This window comes from Pelodiscus sinensis, chromosome 11 (genome assembly GCF_049634645.1).
Source record: "Pelodiscus sinensis isolate JC-2024 chromosome 11, ASM4963464v1, whole genome shotgun sequence".
Lineage (NCBI taxonomy): Eukaryota > Metazoa > Chordata > Testudines > Trionychidae > Pelodiscus > Pelodiscus sinensis.
This window is the reverse complement of record NC_134721.1, coordinates 3,084,456-3,106,696: the sequence shown is the minus strand read 5'-3', so window position 1 is coordinate 3,106,696 and position 22,241 is coordinate 3,084,456. Positions and strand designations below refer to the sequence as shown.

At 46.1% G+C, this 22,241-nt stretch overlaps 1 protein-coding gene across 8 annotated transcripts in view; it reads right to left on the bottom strand.

The window, feature by feature from the left end:
- Window positions 1–22,241, bottom strand: part of PTPRG (protein tyrosine phosphatase receptor type G) — a 660,588-nt gene that overhangs the window by 143,732 nt on the left and 494,615 nt on the right. The gene's annotated exons all lie outside the window — the stretch shown is intronic.

Below are 22,241 nucleotides of genomic sequence, written 5' to 3'. Positions count from 1 at the left end.
AAATGGTGGGAAATCCAGACCCCTGGCATGCTCAAAGGATACTGAATTCACAATGCTGCCATTTCACAGTAAAGAAGTTTGTGATTTAATAGGACTTTGTTTCAATTATTCTGAGGCACAAGGGAAGAATGTGTTATGATTACATATTAACTAGCGTGTTCTAATTCAGCATCTATTTTAAGGGTTTCAGGATTGATGAATGAACAAAACAGGATTTCCTCCTGCCCCTTTGTTTATAAAATGAAACATATGGTTTGCTAATTTAACCAAACCTGTTCAGGACACAATGGAATCAAGAACATTTGATCTGATAATTTAATTTGATGATTTAATCAGGACAGTACATAATAATGCAGCAAATGTCTGAAAGGAGAGAAGAAGTGCATAATGATTTGACTATATATAAAACTATTTTAGAGAGCCAGTTTTCCTTTCTCACTTGTGTGTGTGTTTTGCATTTTTGAAAGGAGAAAATTCACAGATTCTGAGTTTTATAAACCGTATTTTAGGATGCTAAAGAGCTCCCATTGATTTTGCAAAGTATACAGCTGAAGGACAAACACAAATGCAGAGAAGAAATGTGGGGAAAAAATTGTATGCGTGTTACTCTGGATTGAATCAGAGTACAGGAATACACTGAACAGAAACAAGATTTTTTTCAGGCAAAATGACCAAGCAAGCCAGTGAATTGATGATTCCTTAAAAAAAGCCATTTGACATTGAAATCACAGATCTCTGCTGTTTTTAGAGAAAAATATTACCATGCCTTCCCCTCAAGTTCAGCCATCATTATGACTATTTATATTACTGTAGCACCTAAGAGCCCCTGGCACAGACCCTATATTCCCTCTAATCATTTCCAGCCATGTGCAGATTTTTTCCATCCATGTGTGGAATAAGTTTTATGTGCACTGAAGCATGTGCGAATGTGCACCACCTCTGGAAACAATCAGCCTAGTTGTGGTTGCTCTGCTATTCAGGTGGATGGCATTTCAATCTCTCCTGAGTGGCTGGACAGCTTACAGGGAACACTGTAAGGTACGGTACAGACACCGATGAAAAGCTCCCAGAGATCTTACAGTGTAAGTATGAGACCAGAGACAGACAGCTTGGAAAGGCAAGGTAACAATGAGACAGTACTAGTCAGCGTGACAGGCAGCGATAAAGGGAGCATGGGGTGTTGAAATTGTTACAACACTAAAATCCGCCACAGCCAGTCCTCACTTTAGGACAAATTTATCTTCTCTGCCTCCGAGCACCATAATAGCTGAGCACCTGACAGACTATAATGCAGCACCTGTGAGGCGAGGCAGTGTTACTGTCCACAAGTCACAGAAGGGAAACTGAGGCACAGGAGGCTAAGGGATGTGTGCCCCCTTTAGAAAAATGTGGTGTGCCGCTGGCCTCCTTCCCCAGCTGTCACTGAGCTATGGCGAGCACCTGTGGGGAGTTCTGCCAACGGCATCCGTCCACCCTTGCATACCACCATCGCAAAGCCCAACACAGCGACGTGCACAATCCACAGGGCCCTCCAGGTCAGCCACACCACAGAGAACTATTTCGTTCACGATAGAAGCATTCCAGCGGGCAGGGACACGTAACATGAACGTAACATCTGCAGCCTCATCTCTGCCTTCACTGGAGTTCTACATTCCATGTGGCTACACAACCTCCACAGGGTTTTCCTAACTCAAGCCCCACAGAACCTAACCTAGAGGTTCAAGGCAGCCCTCCTCTGGGACTCTGGTGAGAGAGATGTCCCTGGTTTAGCAGGGATTAGGCACTGATGTAGGGCACAGAATCCTAGGGCTGGCAGAGACCTCAGGAGTCATCGAGTCCAATCAGCTGCCCAAAGCAGGACCCACCCCAACTCCATCATCCCAGCCAGGGCTTGGTCAAGCCGGGACTTCAAAACCTCTAGGGATGGAGATTCCACCCCCTCCCTAGGGAACCCATCCCAGTGCTTCACCACCCTCGTAGGGAAATCGTTTTCCCTAATATCCATCCTAGACCTCCCCCACTGCAACTTGAGACCATTTCTCCTCGTTCTGTCATCTCCCAGCACGGAGAGCAACCTCTCTCTAGCCCCTTTGGAGCCCCCTTCGGGCAGTTGAAGGCTGCTATCAAATCCCTCCCCCCCACTCTTCTGTAGACTAAGCAAAATCCATCAGCCTCTCCTCATAATCATGTGCTCCAGCCCCCTCATCATTTTTGTTGCCCACCGCTAGACTTTCTCCAATGTGTCCACGTCCTTTCTGTAATGGGGGGCCCAGAACTGGACACAATATGGCCTCGCCATGCCAAATAAAGGGGAATCATCACTAGTTGGTACCTATGGCTGACAATGGAGCTACAGGAATACTCACCTTATTCACAGATAGTGACATATGCGGTTCTACCGGGATAAAATTTCTCTCATACAGCACTAGCCTGCATTTTGCTTACGCTACCTGTGTTACTGAAAAACTACATAAGGAATGTTTTAAAATGTGAATGGAGTTTATTGTTTGTATTGCTTCCCCTTGTAAAGCCAGATGCCTTATACTTTACTTGGCAGAATTCGATTGTTAGAATTTTGTCTGATAATATAAATGTTTATATTTAAGAATTTATTCTTATTAATTTAAATTTTCAGAGCCTTCCCTTGCCCCGATTTTTATCAATTTAATTTTTCACAGTGGGGGAATATTAGGGATGGAGTGCCGTACAATGGGGAGGTCAGACAATTTAATGCTAGCAGATTCTGACGTTCAAAAAATTAAAGCTTTACGACAATTAAAATAGAAGCTGTCAACATCACAAGTCAAAATATAGGAAGCAAATGGTCTGAACTCAAGGAGCATTTTTCTTAACTTTGTAAGATTTGGCTCATTGATGGAATTTTTGTCCATTTGTGCAGGCACAGTGAAATTGATGTTTGATAGACATTTAACGATAAAAATCGCATCCTTTCAAGCCTACTTCCACTTGGACTCCAACAGTACAGTACAGAGATCCATCACAACCTAAAAATGTTCTAAGTTAGCTTTTCTATGCATAAAAATGTCACCACCATTATTTCTGGATGTGCTGTGTCTGCTTTTGTGAAGCGGAGCATCTCCTTCTTCCTGTTGTTTCTACCGCTGCCACACAGGGACATAAGACACGCTCAAGTCATGACCCTTTTGTGCATAGAAAAGCAGGGGCTGGTGGAGAACTCAAAACTTGCCTCTGCAAGGATGGGGAGTCCTGGGCGAAGGGGACTTGTGAAGAAACATGTGGATAGAGGAAAGGAAACATTTCTGAATCAAAGTGATTTAAAAAAAGCGAGAGCATTGAAGCTGCTCAGAAGTCTGGTATGTTAGAATAAATCCTGAGGAGATGGATTAGTGGGCAGAGAGCAAGTGAAATGCTGTAAGACAAGGAATCCATTTATTTACCACATGGCTCTGCAACTTACAACCTAGATGCAATATTATCTCATCTTAAGGGGCATATTATATATATATGTGACTATCAACAAAGTCACTGGTAATTTGGAAGAAAATATCTTAAATGCTTATGAATCAATGTCCTAACAGATAAAGCACAAGATAGACTATTAGTTGGTGTCTGCTACAGACTACAAAATCATACCACGGAACATGACTGGCACATTATGCACCTGTCTGCAGTGTGCAGGAAAAATGCAGCATGATCACTGAGAACTCAGTTGGAATGACATATGCTGGAAGTCTCATGCTGCCAGTATTAAACATCACTGGACTTCCTAAATATTAGACATAAGAAGTGTGCATCTAGTAGGACAGAATTCTATATTAGGGCTCATCTTGACCAGTAAAGAGGAACTGATCACAGAACTAAAAAGCAATGGTAATTCAGGTACAAGTATCACGACCTGATCAAATGTATAGCGAACAAACAAAATTAAGTCTAGACCAGTTTTTACACACATTTTAAAAGGGCCAATTTTACAAAGCTGAAATCAATTATAAGCCAGATCATTTGGGAGGAAGAATTTAATCAGAAAAATACAACTGATAATTGGGAATTATCATGTCACCCTGGAGGAAGAAGTCCATCCTACTTAAAAAACCTGGTTTAGTGGGGAAGTGAAGACAAACTATACAAAATAAAAAAAAAATAACAAAAAAAACCAAAGAAAAGTGAAGATAAGGGAATTCATTGGTAATGAATACAGGTCCAAAGCTAAGAACTGTAGAAAATTGATAAGGGAAGCAAAGGGACAAGGAGAAATCTATGGCTGGCAGAATTAAGGACAATAAAAAGGAGTTTTAAAAAGTATATGAAGAACAAAAAGAATCCAACAACTTGATGTAAATGGAAGAATGATCAATAATAATGGAGAAAAAGCAGACGTGTTCAATAAATATTTAGGTTTTATATTTGTGGAAAAAAAGAGATGATTTAGTCATAGCATCTGATACACTTTCCCCATCCCACTACTGGAGGAATAGCAGTATAAAGTAGCAGCTACAAAAGTAACATATTTTAAAATCAGCAGGTTCAGATGACTTGCATTCAAAAGTTTTAAAAGAGCTGGCCAAGGAGTTTAATGCTGATGTTTAATAAGCTTTGAAATACTGGGAAAGTTCTTAAAGCCAGGAAGAAAGCTACTGTTGTGCCAATATTTAAAAAGGGTAAGCAGGATGACCTGGGTAATTATGAGCCTGTCAGTCTGACATCGATCCCAGGCAAAATAATGAAGTGACTGAAATGGAACTTGATTAATAAAGAATTAAAGGAGGGTAATACAATTAATGCTAGTCAGCATGGTTTTATGGAAAATTGATCCTGTCAGACTCGCTTGATTTTTTTTTTTTTTGAGATGACAAGTTTGCTTGATAAAGGCAATAGCATCGATGCAATATATTTAGACGTCTGACTTGGTACTATTTGATCTGAGGAAGTGGGTCTGGCCCACAAAAGCTCATCACCTAATAAACCATCTTGTTAGTCTTTGAAGTGCTACATAGTCCTGTTTTTTGACTTTCCATTAAAAATAAGAAAGATGGAAGATTAACATGGCACACAGTAAATGGATTAAAAGGTGACTAGGTCTCAAAGTGTAATTTAAAGGAGGAACCATCATTGAACAGGTGTGTTTCTGGGGGTGGGGAGAGGGAACCTGCGGGGAATAGGAGGGGTGGCTCTTTTCCTCTCTCCCGGGTGTCGGGGAGGAGCAGGAGCGGCCGGCTGGCAAGACAGGCGGAGTAGCTGCTGTTGTCCCGGCAGTCACCTCAGAACGTTTTCCTGGCTGATTTCCGACCGGCCTGCTGGCAGGATTGCTGATGGGTGTGCTACCTGCCCAAGAGTTGCTCCTGGTCAGAGCGACAGGCTGAAACGCGGCTGCAAACAATATCAAAATCAAGGCCATTGTAAAGAGTAACCAGGCAAATATGAAACCCTCATCGTCTGTCGGCTAACTTCCCCCGACTTCCAATAGCCCGTGCAACGCATCACAATGCTTCCAGAGAAGTAAAACGCCCTGCACACCCCAAACCCACACATGCAGCACGTATTAAACCGACTGTATGTAGCAAAGGAAGTAAAGATTCTGCTTCCTTGCATTGGCATCACTTAGGAGTAACCCAACAGAAAACACCACCAGGCTTGTTGCTATCTGACTCACGCTCCATCCTGGAACGGCGGGTGGCTTACATTAAGAACAAGAGTCAGGTTATGAGGTTCATACACAGAAGTAACTCGGGCTTAAATACGTGAAAAAGCTCTAAGAGGCCGATTTACAACATCCCTGCCAGTTTGCTTTTACCAGATGCCTGTAACGCTTAGCGATGTTTTATTTGGTGTTGTTAAGTGCTGTGATCCTTGTAAGCACCATTATTAATACATAAGAATAATCACTTTTAAAGAGACACACTTTTATCCTGTTTCTCTGACTGTACTTTGCTGGCAGGCATCCACAGGCTACTGAGTGCACAGTGCTTGCAAATATTTGTGTTGATCTACTTCAATCTACAGGCAGAATGTAGCTAGGAGACAGACAATTCATCTTCCCTGCTCTTACCTTTGACTATGCTTCAAACAAGCAACATGGCTCTTGATCCTTAAGGAACATGGACAAAACCATGTGTTGTCTGATGTTCCATGTGAAACAACATCTGACACCCCCCCTAGTGACTAGGCTGGTAAAATGCTCTTACCAATTTCCCATTGAGGAGGCTTTCGGGAGCCAAGTTCTTGCCCCTTTTGCCGATGGCCCATTTCCTGCAGTAAATATCCAGCTAGCATCTGAGGCACAATTTCATGCACTGCTGCATGGATTTCTTTGTAGCATGGGAGTTCCCATGGCATTACTGTAACAACTCCTATGTTACTGGATGGCAGAAACTGTGGGGGAATTTTCTCCCCCTGGGACGGGATGGACCAGACCCAGAAGCCCCCTGCTGGAGGCTTGTGACCGTGCCATACCTTGCCCCAGAAGAGAAGCCAGAGAGAAGTCCTCCAAGCAGGCTAGAGTGGCTGCAGGAGGAACCAGACAGTCAGGGGCTAAGAGGGCCTATAAAAGGAGCTGGAGACCAAAACAGCAGACCGTGTGGGAGCCCCAAATGTGTGCAGTCCTAGGGACTGGCTGGCTGAGAGAAAGGTAGCACTGCTGGTAGCTCTGTGTGGAGAGCTATTGAAGATCAACTATGATGAGCCTTGCTAGATGTATAAAGTCCTGAGGTAAGGACAAAGACGTAGTTTCCAGGAGGGGATGCCCTGGCGGCACCACTCTCTCTCAGACTGGGGAAGTAGACTAAGAAGGATGGGGGAGGGACTTTCAGGCACTCCAGGTCTTCATAAGGTAGTGGGCAAGCGACCAAGGAGCTTGCGAACAGGACAGCAGCCATGGATGGTGATTGCTCTGCTGTTGTTACCTGCACAGCATGTGCCATGTTTCTCTTCCTCCCGGAAGAAAGAACAGATTTCATCTGCACTAAGTGCAAGCTGGTCGACATTTTGGAAGAAAAAATTAGAGGACTGGAGGCCCAAGTGTCAACCCTACGCTCGATCAGAGAGGATGAAGACTTCCTCGATAAAAGGCAGCGTTTAATCCTTCAAGCACAGCAGGCAGAAGAGCCAGAGAGGGCAGTATGGGACCAGGAAGAGAACTGGCAGCATGTAACTTCTAGAAGGGGAAAAAGGCCAGCATGGGAATCCCCCAGTGCTATAGAGGTAAGTAATCGCTTTCAGGCTCTCTCCACAGGCTCTGCAGTGCTGAAAGCTTTGGAAGGGACCTCACAAGGAAGAAATCGGAAGGGAACACCATCTACTGGAAGGCATGGGATGCGTAGTCCTAGGGATGGGGGTTCCACGACCACTACCCCCAAAAGAAAACGACGGGTGGTGGTAGTCGGGGACTCCCTCCTAAGAGGGACTGAGCCATCCATCTGCCGTCCAGACCTGGAATCTCGAGAGGTGTGCTGCTTACCGGGAGCTCGCATTCAGGATGTGACTGAGAGGCTTACCAAGCTGATCAAACCTTCGGATCGCTACCCCTTCCTGCTTCTCCACGTGGGAACTAACGATACGGCCAAGAATGACCTTGAGCGGGTTACTACGGATTATGTAGCGTTGGGAAGAAGGATCCAAGAACTCGGAGCGCAAGTGGTGTTCTCGTCCATCCTCCCTGTTGAAGGGAAAGGACTGGGCAAGGATCATCGAATTGAGGACGTAAATGCGTGGTTGCACAGGTGGTGTCGCAGAGAGGGTTTTGGTTTCTTTGACCATGGAACTCTGTTCCGGGCACAAGGATTGTTAGGAAGAGATGAGATCCACCTAACGAAGAGCGGAAGGAGCATCTTCACAGGCAGGCTTGCAAACCTAGTGAGGAGCGCTTTAAACTAGATTCGTCGGGGGATGGTGACCAAAACTCTGAGGGGAGCGGGAAAGTCAGATACCGGGAAGAAATGCAGAGAGGAACGAGGAAGAATGGAGGACCCCTGATTCGAATGGAGAAGATAGGGCGATCAACTGGTTATCTGAGGTGTTTGTACACTAATGCGAGAAGCCTGGGAAACAAACAGGAAGAACTGGAGGCCCTAGCCCAGACCAAGAAATATGATTTAATTGGGATAACAGAGACTTGGTGGGATGACTCGCATGACTGGAGCGCTGTCATGGAAGGGTATAGACTGTTCAGGAAGAACAGGCAGGGGAGAAAAGGAGGAGGAGTTGCACTATATGTAAGAGAGCACTATGATTGCTCTGAACTCCAGTATAAAGAGGGAGAAAAACCTGTTGAGAGTCTATGGGTTAAGTTTAAAGGAGCAAACAACAGCAGTGATGTGGTGGTTGGTGTCTGCTACAGGCCACCGAATCAGGTAGATGAGGTAGATGAGGCTTTCTTCGGACAACTGCGCGAAGCTTCCGGATCGCAGGCCCTGGTTCTCGTGGGGGACTTTAATCACCCTGACATCTGTTGGGAAACCAATATGGCAATCCAGGAAGTTTTTGGAGAACGTTGGGGATAACTTCTTGGCACAAGTGCTGAAGGATCCAACCAGGGGCCGTGCGCAGCTTGACCTTCTGCTCACAAACAGGGAGGAACTAATAGGGGAAGTGGAGGTGGGTGACAACCTGGGAAGCAGTGATCATGAGATGGTAGATTTCAGGATCCCGACCAAAGGAAGAAAAGAGAGTAGTAAAATACATACCTTGGACTTGAAAAAAGCAGATTTTGACTCCCTAAGAGACCTGATGGGCAGAATCCCCTGGGATGCTAACATGCAGGGGAAAGGAGTCCAGGACAGCTGGCAGTATTTTAAAGAAGCCTTATTGAAGGCACAGAAAGAAACCATCCCGACGCGTAGCAAGAGAGGCAAACCTGGTAGGAGACCGGATTGGCTTACAGGGGAAATCCTTGGTGAACTTAAGCACAAAAAGGAAGCTTACAAAGAGTGGAAACTTGGACAAATGACCAGGGAGGGGCTTAAATGTATAGCTCGAGAATGCCGGGGGGTTATCAGGAAAGCAAAAGCGCAAATGGAATTGCGACTGGCTAAGGATGTGAAGGATAACAAGAAAGGTTTCTACAGGCATGTTAACAAGAAGAAGGTGATCAGAGAGGGTGTGCGGCCCCTACTGGATGAAGGATGTAACCTAGTGACAGATGAGTGAGGAAAGCTGAAGTACTCAATGCTTTCTTTGCCTCTGTATTCACGGACAAGGTGGGCTCCCGGACTAATGCGCTAAGTGACACAAGATGGGATGAAGATGGACAGCCCTTGGTGGGTAAAGAAGAGGTTAGGAACTATTTAGAAAAGCTAAATGTACACAAATTCATGGATCTGGACTTAATGCATCCGAGGGTACTGAGGGAGTTGGCAAATGTCATTGAGGAGCCTTTGGCCATTATCTTTGAAAAGTCATGGAGTTTGGGAGAAATCCCGGATGATTGGAAAAAGGCAAATGTAGTGCCCATCTTCAAAAAAGGGAAGAAGGACGATCCAGGGAACTATAGGCCTGTCAGTCTTACCTCGGTTCCTGGAAAAATCATGGAAGGGATCCTTAAGGAATCCATTTTGAGGCACTTGGATGAGAGGAAAGTAATTGGCAATAGTCAGCATGGATTCACAAAGGGCAAGTCGTGCCCGACTAATCTGATTAGCTTCTATGATGAGGTAACTGGCTCAGTGGACGTGGGAAAGTCAGTGGATGTGATATACCTTGACTTTAGCAAGGCTTTTGATATGGTCTCCCACAATATTCTTGCCAGCAAGTTAAGGGAATGTGGATTGGATAAATGGACAGTAAGATGGATAGAAAGATGGCTAGAAGGCCGGGCCCAGCGGTTAGTGATCAATGGCTTGATGTCAGGATGGCGGCCGGTTTCTAGCGGAGTGCCCCAAGATTCGGTTCTAGGACTGGTTTTGTTCAATATCTTTATTAATAGATTGCACCCTCAGCAAGTTTGCGGATGATACTAAGCTAGGGGGAGAGGTAGATACGCTTGAGGGCAGAGATAGGGTCCAGAGTGACTTAGACAAATTGGAGGATTGGGCCACAAGAAATCTGATGAGGTTCAACAAGGACAAGTGCAGAGTCCTGCAATTGGGACGGAAGAATCCCAAGCGTAGTTACAAGCTGGGGACCAACCAGTTAAGTAGTAGTTCTGCAGAAAAAGACTTGGGGGCTACAGTGGATGAGAAGCTGGATATGAGTCAACAGTGTGCCCTTGTAGCCAAGAAGGCTAATGGCATATTAGGTTGCATTAAGAGGAGCATTGCCAGCAGATCAAGAGATGTCATTATTCCCCTTTATTCGGCTCTGGTGAGGCCACATCTGGAGTATTGTGTTCAGTTCTGGGCCCCCCTCTACGAAAAGGATGCATTGGAGCATTGGAGGATCAATGGGGCATTGGAGAGGGCCCAGCGGAGGGCAACCAAAATGATTATGGGGCTGGAGCGCATGACTTATGAGGAGAGGCTGAGGGAGTTGGGTCTGTTTAGTCTGCAGAAGCGAAGAGTGAGGGGGGATTTGATAGCAGCCTTCAACTTCCTGAAGGGAGGTTCCAAAGAGGATGGAGAGAGGCTGTTCTCAGTAGTGACAGATGGCAGAACAAGGAGCAATGGTCTCAAGTTTTGGAGGGAGAGGTCCAGGTTGGAGATTAGGAAAAACTGTTTCACTAGGAGGGTAGTGAAGCAGTGGAATGGGTTACCTAGGGAAGTAGTGGAGTCTCCATCCCTAGAGGTGTGTAAGTCTCGGCTTGACAAAGCCCTGGCCGGGTTGATTTAGTTGGGATTGGTCCTGCCTAGAGCAGGGGGCTGGACTTGATGACCTTCTGAGGTCTCTTCCAGCTCTATAGTGCTATGATTCTAGGGCCCCTGTTAAAGGTGTACCCTAGAAGAGTTTTGTGTGATTGCACACCTGGGGTGTGTGTGACTTGGCAGGAGGGTTGAGTCATGGAAGAAGGCTCAAACAGAGAATGCAAGCACACGCTACTCAGCCAGAGGGGCGCTTGTGGGATGTGTGTGCCCTCCTGTTACGCCCCCTAAATGTGTTCTCTGTCTCCCTCACACACGAGTCACACACACGGGTTTGTACACTATAGGGCAAATCCAGCAGGTGTCCAGCAGCGCAACTCCACTCACCACTGTTATGCCAGCTGAAAATCTAAACAACAATCTACATTCATGTATGACACACTACATATACACTTAGCATATATGGAGTATGACGCATTGCTTTTAAATGCATCTCTGTCTCTACTTACATCATATATTTGCACAGTATATTTGGCATTTAGCATAGCAGGTGTGATCAAGTGTAGTGACGCATGCAGACACAAAGAAAGGAAATAGGCCTTCCTGGTCCCTGATTGGCTGGTTCCTTTTGCAGCCACTGTAGTCTGCTTGGAGGACCTCTCTCTAGTTTCTCTTCTGGGGAGGGGTGACAATTCTGTAGCAACAATTCAGCCAATCTGTGCATTGCACTTTTTTTGGAAGATGGGGATATAAGCCTAGGGAGGTAAGATGAATCTACATGCAATACGCATGTGCAAGTAGGATGCCCTCATCAGAATGGCAAATACGCATTTCACTTAGCTTATCTGATCTTCCAGATAAAGGACTGGATCATGACTCCTCTTGGTCTGAAGTGTAAGAAATTTTGAGATTAATGGTGAATATTTTCAAGGGCTCAATGCCTGGCCCAGTAGAGGCACCTAGCCATACAAGGACAGGAGCGACCTAGACACTTACTTTCTAGGGATCCCGCAAGGAGGTCAACTCACTTCTTTCTAACACAGGTGAAGAGGAATGTGTGTGAAGTTGTAAAATGAAATATAATGGACTGAATGAGTGACACACCCAGGAACGTCTGGCTGAGAACGAGAGCTTCTAGTTAGGATAGGGTGGCTGCTGGAGGTACGTGGAGGGAAGGAAGGACAGAAATCAGATACCTTTGCATCTTTCCAACCTATCGAATTACAGTCGATTTTGGAAACCAAGTATGTGAAAGTTAGAAATCCACGTTAGGAAGAGCTTTCTAATGCTTTCTGGGAAGCCACCATCACTACTAAGCACCGCACGTCTTAAATGAATATCTCCTCCTAACACTGCAGAGGGGTAGGGAAACATCACCCTCATTTTACTGAGGTTGGAATCAAGGCACAGAAAGATGCACTGATTTCCTCAAGATACCGAGGCAGAGGCAGGAACAGATCCCTTGAGTGTGAGTCCTGCTACCTGTGGCTTTATCATGTTTTCTATGAAGGACAGAGGAGCCTGGTCTAGCTTCTCTTGGAACAGGAGGCCTGGAATGGAAAAGATCTATTTTCTCCTGGTGGAATACACAGTGCTCCCATTAGCACTATTAGGAGCTGCACATTCATTCCACGGGAGGATGCAATATGTGCAGAGTTAAATTTTTTAACAAGGTATTCGTGCCGCTCTTTAAAAGTAATGCCTGCCCGTGCTCAAATCTCAAGAGCACCAGGCAACATTATGAGGCTTCATAAATAACTCGCTCACGATCCAGCCACAGAAACATCACACCAAAGGAACACAAAACTAAGCTGGCAGGACACACCACACTGGAAGGACACCAGGAAGTTTATATGATTAAAACTTGATCTAACTAGGTTATTTGTAATGGAAAGGACAGTTAAGAGATGATGTGACTAAGGCAAAGTCTACAGGGGCACTTCACAGCGCTGTGACTTTCTGGCTCAGGGGTGTGAAAAAACACAGACGCACACATCCTCCCCCACTGAGTGCAGCAATTTACAGAGCTATAAAGGAAATATGTAAAGGACTGGCTGACTATCCGATAAGCAAACGCTTATAGTCAGTTGACTATACTAGTCAATTCCCCCTCCCTCTATCAGACAGAGGAAGCAAAGGGCGGGAGAGGGGAGGAAGGGAAGGGGGTACTTCAAAGTGGCAGCACCGCACAGCTGAGCCCGGGATCAGCTGTGTGGCGCTACCCCTTTGAAACACCACCTCGGTGTTTCAAAGCGGCAGCTTTGCGTTGAGTCCGGGGTCAGCTGGGGTGTCCCCAACTGACCCTGGATTCTAAGGAAATGCCGCGTGGAGCCCAGAATCAGCTGGGGAGTCCTCAGCTGACCCCAGCTCCGTGCGACATTTCAAATCGGCAGTGCCACTTGGAGCCCAGGGTTAGTGGGGGAGTCTTAAGTCCCATGAGGGCTCCATGAGGGCACTTCTGCTTTGAAATGCACAAGAACCCCCGCTGGGGATTCTTGTACATATCAAAGCTGGCACGCCCATGTGCACTCCGGAGTCTGCGGGACTTCCCGCTAGCCCCGAGCTGCACGTGGAGTTCCGCATTCCTCCTTGGAAATGTACAAGAGTCGAAATTCCATCGACTAGTCAATTAACCGATATTTAACACCCTTACTGTAAAGTGCTAGCGTGAACCAGGCTATGGCACTGGGCACTATGTGGTTAGCTATGCCCCTTGCAGAGGTGGTTTTTACAGGGAGAGCTCTCTCCCAGCACGTGTGCTGTGGCTGCACATTCCGTTTCAAGCGCTGCCGTGACAGTCAAGCGTAGACAAAGCATAAGGAATATACAGATCTGAAGAGGTACAACAATAAAAGTGACGCCACAGAGAAATTTGCAAAAGAATCTTAAAAGCAAAAGGGACTGAACAGAAACTAAGAAAAGACTCTGCGCCGCTCAGGGTGTTTAAGAGAAACTTTTTTTCCCCAGAAGGCCATCGGTGCTTGGAACAGATTTTACCAAAGACAGTAAGATGAGCTGCAACTGTGACCATATGGTAAGTGAATTGAACAGGAGTCTGGATCATTTGCATTTTCCCTAACGAACGATGAGATGGGAGGAAATAAATAATGTTTTATCATTTAGTTAGTGGTTTCAAATTAAGATGTTCGTAATACACGATTTTAAATTTGTATGTCTCGCGTATGCTGGTTTGGATAAAAGATTAAGTCTCCCGGGAGACAGAAATGAGCATTCAGGACTTGTTGCTATACAAGATTCTTTGTTTGCCCCCAACTTTTTAATATAGCTCTTTGCGAGAAGGAAGCTTCTTGCATGAGCTATATCTTTGGCGTTGCACATTGAAATCAAGGAGACTGCTTGCTGGCCTGGCGGGAATATTCATAAAACACTGGGCACTTAACAAGAAAAAACTAATTCTTCTTGTAACTTTAGTCCCTGCCATATGGAGGAAGTTTCCAATTCCAGTCTGTCTTGAAGCAATTCCTCGGACACTGTGCAGCTAATGAAATCCTTTTGTATCACATCCATTCATCTAGTGTGGGGCCTTCCCGCCTCTCTCTCACCTTGGATTTTTAAATTTAACATCCTGTTTCCTATATATCGTTTTGATCTTCTTTTCACATGCAGAAACCACCTGGGCTAGGTTCCTTGGTATTTCTATAGCTGGTGCCTCTTCACATTTTCCCTAATTTGTTTGTAACAAACATGGTCCAACTTTAACTCCAAGCATCCACATCTTAACATTTTCATTTCTACTGTATTCAAGATCTGCGGATGTGTTTCTTCCTCAGTTTTACACACAACTGCAGGCCCAATTGCAGTCTTGTAGACCTTTGCTTATCATGTCGGAACGTTTCGCCAATCAGAGAGCACTCCTCTCGCCCCTCTCCTTGGCTAAGTCTAGATTGCATCCCTTTTTCGTAAAAGGGATGCAAATTAGACGTATCGCAATTGCTAATGAAGCGGGGATTTAAATCTCCCCCGCTTCATTAACATAGAAATGGCTGCCACTTTTTTTCGGCGTGGAGCTTTGCCGGAAAAAAGCGCCAGTCTAGACACGGATCTTTCAGAAAATAAAGCCTTTTCCAAAAGATCCCTTATTCCTTATTTTAAGCCTCGTTATCTTCCCACAAGATATCATCAAATCTACCAATCATATGCTCAGTTTTATTTCGGAGGATCTTTATGCAAAAAGAAAAATAAAGCATACGGCAGATAAAATGGACAAGATAAATGAACCACATGGCTACACTCCACTCTGTTCTGGATATTATTGTTAATGCCTGAAATGGTCTGTCCCCAGCTGACTACATCTTCCCACATTCCTTCACCTGGCACCGCTTTCCAGAGAAATTAACCTTCTTTTGGATGGTCTGAAGGGTAGCCATGCTCTGATGCAGCCTTTCTACGGTACGTGATGCCATTCAGAACAAGAGGAAGACCTTCAAGTAGGAGATATTGCGTTCGTTACCGATGTCAGGCGCTATGACAGAGCGACTTTGAACACCTCTGCTTTGCTGGAGCAGTGCAGTAACTTGGACTCCAAATCAGTATTTGGAGCATTGTCCCACGTGTGACATATACAAAACCAAAACCCCGTCTTCTAGATAGTTGTAATGGCTTGGCGGTGACAATGACTTCCAAGCTGGGTGCATCTTGGCTTTCTGGCTACTCCCAGTGTAGTTGGGGACTTCAACCCCGCACTCCTAAAGCAGGAGCCTAGCTTCATCCCTGGGGCAACTGGCACACTAAACATGAAAAACATTTCCATGTGGAACACTAGAGCAAGCAGCCAGATACGGCCTTGGAGCTATTGTAGTGAAATGGTGACTGCTCATTAGTTAACTACGTCTCAAATCATAATTACAGGTGGTGCTCTACGCCCAATTCCCATTGGTGGCAGACTGCATCATCTGGGACTCCAGTGAAGAGCAATCGCACACCTTTGGGGAGGCAGTCAGCCACCTGCGAAAGAGAACTCTGACGTCAAGAGCACCTCCCCATGGGAACTTCGTTTAATTGTTGTGGATCTTACAGCTCATCTACTGAGACTGCGAGGTGACCAATATACATGCTTGATTAAGAAAGCCTTCACTTTCACCTTGCAGTCTTGTTAGATGAACTAGAAGGCTGACAACAACTCTAGCTAGCTATGCGTGTGCACAAACAATTGTTTAAGAGCCCAAAGCAGTAGCAGAAATACAGCCAAAGACTTCATTGCAAACCAGTTGCATTTTTAAACAAACTACTGGACAGGCAGCAACGTCTCCTTAACTCACACGCCACGTCACAACTTCCGAGTAGTCTGTTTTCTTTGCAAAAGCGGCACCTACAATTTGTTGGTATCTCTCATTTCCTCGGGGCTTATGAAAGGAAGGGATTTGCAGAGTTGGTTGCAAGCTCTTTAGTGAGAGGACCCTGTTTATGACTTCCCTCTTAAGTGTCATGCTCACTGATTATGCTAATAATCAGCGCAAATCACCCTACTGTAGCTCATTAAAAACTGCATAAGGAAGAGCCAAGAGCATAATGTGTGATGCTCTTAGACTAACACATAAATCTAAATGCAGGTGGACAAGTCAGAAAATACAGAAACCAATTATGATGAGGACATTTTTTGGTTTTAAACGCAAGTATTAATGCAAATGGAGATGGTCAAGGGGCATGAATTAAATATTCTGGTACACGTTAGCTGATTAATATTTTTATATTATTTGATAAGCTTGATAACTGGTTAAAGAATACCTTCAAATACAATGCCTATTTCATTTATTTAGATTAAAAATTGTATCTCTGACCAGCTCTCATTTTTAAGTCTAGACATGCAGTCCCCAATCCTGCAAACCCTTACATCCACAGCTTTCAAGAGGTGAGCAGCCTTATTCAGTTCAATCGACTAAATCACCTGAGGGTTTGAAGATGTAAAGGGATCGTCAACAGGTTATTTTAATGTTTTATTTGCTGGCTGATGTCCCTTCACCAGCATATCGTGTTCCAGCTGAGGTCATTCTGAACATCAGAATAGTACATTTCAGTGACTAGATTGCTACAGAAGGTTTTTGCGACGTAGCAAGCTTAAGTGAGCACTACAGGATCAGTTTCAGTGGTGTTCTCAACCAGAGGTGCTGATCCAGCAAGGTACTTAATCATGTGCCTAACTTTTAAGATAGATCAATTTTCCTAAGGAAATTAAATGTCAGTAGGTTCCACCAACAGAATGGAATAGGATGAGGGACATCAAAAGGAAATCCACTTGCTGAACAGTACCATTTGTTGCCCTGTATGGGGAAACATACATTCAGGGAAACTGGATGAACACACTGACTTTTCTGTTACGTATCTTCATGGTTGATTGTTCTGATTTGAATGATCTTTGGTATCAAAGAGCAGGAGTTCCAGTATTGATGGGTGGCATATCCAGAACAGGTCAGGAGAAGATACTTTATCCATGCACAGACACATGGCTCCATTTGAGTCTCAAAATGATTCTAAACACCCTGGAAATTCTATTTCTGTGCTCATTTTTCTAGAAAACAAAAGTGGCTTATTAAGAAAGTGCTACCAATTGTTTCCTCGATTTCATCGAATTTGACATAAAAACCTCACATAAACAGAAGTTTAAGATAGCTACTGCCAACCATTCAAAATATATCACCAAATAAGCCATTAAATATCTGTTTCCCCCTACCACTATCACACTGATACTGCAAATATCTCTTATTCCATGTATAAAGAGAAACTATAGTAATTTGAATATTATACTATGTTAGCTGTTGACAAATGCTAGTATTTTAATGGCAGTCACTGAACACAGAAGGGTTTTAAATATGGCAAGGCTTAATACTTTATGTTAACCTTACAGTCTTGTATTTGTATGCTAGACTCTCTCTGGCTATGAAACGTTCTGGGCTGCAGTACTTGTGCATGAATGACACTATAAAATGATGCACTGTATTTACTAGCTGAATAAACAATAGGTTTAGCTTTCACTCAAGTCATTGTGACTTCAAGTCTCTTTATTTATATGTCAGTAGTTCACAATGTGCCCGGGACCAGGTATTTCATTCCGCCATTCACCTCTGTCAGGGAAAGGGGTCAGGAATATTTGCATTGCTGTATCTCTGGAGGCAATACAACTCGACCCTACAGACTTTGGAGGGATGTGCGACAATTGGAAACACCGGCGCAACCTATTTATTTTTACGTTCATAAAAATGCACCCTGCTGCCATTGTCCCCTGGTATGTGTGCAGCTGGACAATTTACAACACGTCAACAGAGTCTATACAAATAGATTCGCACCACCAGGCAGCCTCCAAAGGAAAAGACCAAGCAAAAACAATCAATGGTTCTTTTCCCACTTGCGATGGAGCATCCACCACACGAGGAAGGGTTAGTGGAGTCTAGATGAACCAATTAACCTGATAGATTGAATGCTGAAGGGAAGCCCTAATTAAAGGAATAGGCTCATCTGTGCAGAAACAGTGTGGCCTGTATCAAGGCAGGAAGCTGGCTGCAGACAAGGGCGGCAGGGAAGTAGCTACAGTTACTCCCTGTGAGGTGGGAGTTGGCAAGCTGGCAAACTCAGAGAAGAAAGAAGCCAGATAGTTAGGAAGAAACCAGAGGCACTACAACAAGAGGTAGCATGGTACAGAAACCTTGGTTGCTTGTTATCGGGTGCCTGGCCTACAGGGTTGCCAGGTGTCCGGTATTGACCCAGACAGTCTGGTATTTTCGCCTCCTGGCCGGTAAAAAAATTCAGAAAACACCAGACACCAAAAATGTCCGGTATTTTCTGATTTTTTCTCAGCCAGGAGGCGAAAATCCCAGGTGCTTATCGGGTTCCGCAGGGGAGCTGTCCAGCCCAGCACAGGGAGGCAAGATGGTGGGCGGCCACAGGCAGCCTGTTAGGGCCAAAAAGCCTCAATAGCATTTTTTAAAGGGGCCACGCTGGTTTTTTTAAATTAAAAAACAATTTTTTTTTTTTGCTTAACAACTCTCAGGGTCCCCCCCCCCCCCCTTTTTTTTTGATTTGGTATTTTTTCAGAAACCACCTGCCAACCCTGCTGGCCTGGAACCCAGAAGGCTGGGCTGAGATCCCCGACCAGTCCTTGGAAGTGGCCAGGGTGTTGGAAACGCCAGACAGACAGCAGCTCTGGAAAGACTTTGAATTCTGCGGAAGGAGAAGATGGTAGGGCCTGGCTGGAGGGCCAAGCCACAAAGAACAGACTGCAGTCCCAGAAGCGAGAGGTAGCCTGGGAGAAGACCTCAAGAGAGTCTAGCGCAAGCCTAGCAGAACTAATTCCCAGGGCAGCCAGCAGGAGCTGCCGCTAGCAGACTCAATGATAGCGCCCAACATAAAAGGCCAGCAAAATGGGGGTCATCTAATGAGGAGGGAATACAAGCTCCAAAATCAAGGGCCTTCCACAAACAATGCTCAGCCCCCAGATGGTCACAACCCATGCAGCCGGTCAGCACGTTTGAACCGATCTCAGCTCTCACAAAAGCGCCATTGTTCGCAGATACTCCACTGTATACAGATTCAGGCCCCCGTTCCACAAGGCACTTCAACCTAACCTGAGCCCACGGTTGCACCTGACGAGGCGGTTTTGACCCACGAACGCTGATCCCCCCCATGCATCCGTGAGTCTTTAAGGTGCCACAGGACGCCTCGTGGTCTGTGAGCACGCGAGTGGTTCCATTCGGTTCGCGGGAACAACTCCCATGTTCAAGTTGGGCGCCGTGGCTCGCTGAAGCTGGGCCCTGGAGCTGGATTTAGCACAGTGAAGTCAATGTGGGTCTTCCCATCGACTCTACCGGGCTCTGCTCAATAGCCACTCTTTCAATTCCAAGACTAACTACTTGTGTGCACCTTAGTATTTGCAACATGCTGCCATAGCTGTAGGTTTCATGCTACTTACACGGGGGCAGGGAAGCACCTACATGGTCCTTTATAATCTTTAAAAGAGGCCAGTGAGACAAAGAGTATTCAGGCGTTCAGCCAGGGCAGTAAAACCTTCTGCACGATTACACCACATGGTCCAGAGGTACCTGAGCTATACGCACAATAAAAGCTAGTCAGTGTTGTCACTTTAACACAATGTGAACTATTAGCTTTCACGACTGCCCTGGGTAAATAATAGGCGCATCGTATCCACCAGAAGGAACAAATATTGGCACAGGATGCTGATAAAACACGGCTTGGAACTTTGAGGCCGGGGCCCAGCTTGGATGATTCTGACTGACAAGAGGTTGATCTCACTCCTGGCAGAAACACTTGGGCCCAAAACAGCCTTTTATGCGCCTCGCTCTGTGAGCAACAGAGCCCCGAGCGCCCCGCTTGGTCCCCGTTCCTTTGGGACGGCGAGGGCGGCGACAGAGCTCCACGAGAGATCGGCTGGTGGTGCCCGGCCAGGCCAAAGTGCCAGGGAGGGACGTGCGTCCTTGAATCCAAGCCACGGACGTGGACACCACAGCATAGTGAGGACAGACACACGGATGGATTTAAATGAGGATACTGAATTACTTCCAGGCCGGGAGTGGGGGGGTGGACACAGAGCTTCTTAATGCTCAATCTGTCACTAGCACCACGAGTGCAGAGCTCTAACGTATCACCCGTACCTTGCGGTAGCCTCTCCTCCTCCTGCCCCCCCCAAGACTCAGCGCGCTAAGTCCTGGTCCCCTTCCCACTGCAAGGGGATAGAGGGTGCAGAAAGGTGGGGATGGCACCCTGCCACACGTCCCAACGTCAGACCCTGCTCCATGAACCCGAGGCCTGGCACCATAATCGCAGAGCGTCGTATCTCTGGGAACCGTCCATTACAGGCTGCCACCGACTTTCAACGAGATCGGTTATCGGGACACCATCACAAGTCAGGGGCATCGTAACTTGTGCCCGCATTTACGACAGGCATCATGCGACATTGTAAATGTGGGGCCGAGGACATAAGTTGGGGGATTTCTGCCCCTTCCACACTTACGAAAAAAGTCATAAGTGTGGGAGGTCGTAAATTGGGCTTTCGTAAAGCGGGGGCCACCTGTACATTCTCTTAGCCACCCTGGCAACCGGCTACAACTTGTGATGAATAAACAGCTCCGCCCCACAACCTCAGTTGGGTACCAAGCGCCTTCCTACTGACCCCTCTGAGCCTGAAGGTGTTGCTAGGAAGCAGAAAACTCTCCCATCTTCTGCCAATTGGCTCATGGGAGAAAACACTCCTTCCTGACCCCACATGAGCAACTGGCTAGACCAGCGGTTTTCAGCCGTTGGGTGGCGAGCCAGTACAGGGTCGCACAATCTCAGGCCCTGGGTCACCTGGCTGTAGGATGACCCAGTAACTGGGGGGGGTGCTACGGCAGGTTTCCTGACTGCCCTGGCACTGCGGACCATGCTGTGCCCCGGAACTGGCCAGCAGCAGGTCTGGCTCCTAGGTAGGGGAGCCGCAGGCTCCGTGTAATGCCCCTGCCCTGGAGACTGCTCCTGAACCCCAGACCCCTTATTCCTGCTCTTCCTGCAGAGCCCACATTCTAGTCAAAAGATACAATGATGTTGGGTCGCGAGCATCTGCTTGTTTGCTTCAGCTGAGTCGCAAGCAAACAAGATTGAAAACCTCTGAGCTGGATTCTGTCCAGGGCACGTCTAGACAAGTTTTTACTTTTGAAACAAGATATGCAAATTTGGCGGGAATTTGCATATTTTCTTCCGATTGCTTTTGCAAAAGAGTTTCTTTCGAAAAAGCAAGCAGTCTAGATGTGGTTCTTTTGGGGAAAAACAACCCTTTTTTTGAAAGAATCTATAAACCTCAATTTTTGAGGAAGAAGGTTCTTCCAAAAAAACGAGTTTGGGTTTTTTTCCCCCCGAAAGAACCGCATCTAGACTGCTTGCTTAACAAAAAAAAAAAAAAAAAACCTCTTTTGAAAAAGTGATCAGAAGAAGATATGTAAATTACTGCCAAATTTGCATATCTTCTTTCGAAAATAAAACGTAGTCTAGATGTGCCATGTCGGTTGGGTTTCCAGTCCTAGTTTGGGCGGGTAGGGTAGGGCTGCTGGACCACAGTCAAAAGAGGCTCCACTGGGTTAAATCCCGAGAGACGGGGAAGGCAAACCAATCAGCACCCCTTCCCCCCAAGCGGGCCAACGGGTGCCAGAGATCCCCGAGGGGAGGAGCTATTATGCCCTTCATGAACGCCTGTCTCCCTAGCTGCTGGGACTGTCCCCTTCTATGGCCTGCCCCATCGATTTCCCCCACCACTGAGGCACGTGGGTGCCTGACCAGGATGCTTTCAGTAGTGAGGATTTCTCAAGAGGAATGACTAGCAAAGGCAGAGCGTCCCCTCTGCAGCTCAGCCTAATAAAACCGGCCCACAGAGCAGCCGCCTCCAACCTTTCTAAGCACAAGATCCCCCTTTCAATTTAAATCAATCCAGGATCCAACTTAAACTCAAATACCCTTGCCCCACCATCTTCCCCACGCCTTCTCTGAGGCCCTGCCCCTCCCTCACCTCCTTCCCCATGGCCCTGCCCGGCCCCT